Raw genomic sequence first — 1501 nt, forward strand, 5'->3', positions numbered from 1 at the left:
AGGCTGCCAAAGAACCAACAGATCTGTGTTGGAAGAAGTGCAGCCAGAGTGCTCCTTGGAGGCCAAGATAACCAAACTTCGTCTCTCATACTTTGGACATGTTGTCAGGAGGGACCAGTCGCTTGAGAAGGATATCATGTTTGTTAAGGTGGAGGGTCAGAGAAAAAGAGGAAGACTCCCAGCAAGGTGGATTGGCCAAGTGCCTACTCAATGGCACCTGACAACAACAACAATATTTTGCAGTTACCTATACTTGTTCTTTTAGGAGAATGTGTCTTGAAAAGGTATAAAACAAATACCTATCAATAAAAGGAGCAACAAATGTAAACAGTGAATAAAACCTATAACTGGGGAAACAAGTTAGAATGGTTTCCTCAGATATAGTTTTTATTTGTTATATCAGAGGATTTCTACAGATTCGAACACTGATTCCAACAGTGAAGCTCATATTGATGAACGGCAGTGTGAACAAGATGATCAATTTGGATGAAGAAAAGCACAGTTATAACTTCAATTTGTATAATCTGAATACAAACTTCACTAGTATTTTATGTCTGTAACTCATCTGTCAATTTTCCTACGGTGGTGTCTTGTGTGTTGCTGTGATGCTGGAAGATATGCCAGTAGTATTTCAAATACCAGCATAGTTACCTACAGTGGACAGACTTCAGTGGATATTCCACACTAAGACAGACTAGGAAAAATATATACTTCTGAGGGATCAGCCACTGAAAACCTTATGAATAGCAACAAAATATTGTCTGATATGTTAGCAGAAGACGAACCCTTCAGGTTGGAAGGCTCTCAGAATCAACTAAGGAAGGCATGCTTCCTCAAAGTAGATCCTTCCTTAATGATGTGCATGGAATAAACTTTCAGGACCTTCATTTTTTTATGAAGCATGACATAAAATGAGAAGAATAGCTATAACCATCCATTAATAATTGGAACATGCAATGTACAAATTATGACTCCAGGAAAATTGCAAGTGATCAAAGCTGGTGGAACAAATAACCATTGAAATTCTAGGTAGTGGTGAACTGAAATGCTTGGTAAAGTGGATAGTCAGTAAAAAAGAGAAAGCGTCACAATGAGATGGATTGGCACAGTGGCAGCAGTGATGGATTCAAGCATAACAATGATTGTGAAGAGGGCACGGGACCAGGCAGTGTTTTGTTCTGTTGTACATAAGAACACTATGAGTTGGAACTGACTTCACAGAGCCTAACAACAGCAACAAGTAAGCTGAAATGAACTGGTTTTGGACATTTTGAATTGGTTTACTATTTGAGAATGACAAATTGAAGAGGAATGATGTCACATTCATTGTCAAAAAGAGCACTTCAATATGTATCTTGAAGTATATTGCTGTCTATTATAGGTGGTTACGAATCGGGCTGCAAACTTTAAGGTCAGCGGTTTGAAACTACCAGCCGCTCCGTGGGAGAAAGATGAGGCTTTCTACTCCCGTAAAGATTTACACCCTCGGAAACCCTGTACA

Source organism: Chrysochloris asiatica, unplaced genomic scaffold, assembly GCF_000296735.1.
Source record: "Chrysochloris asiatica unplaced genomic scaffold, ChrAsi1.0 scaffold00012, whole genome shotgun sequence".
Taxonomy (NCBI): domain Eukaryota; kingdom Metazoa; phylum Chordata; class Mammalia; order Afrosoricida; family Chrysochloridae; genus Chrysochloris; species Chrysochloris asiatica.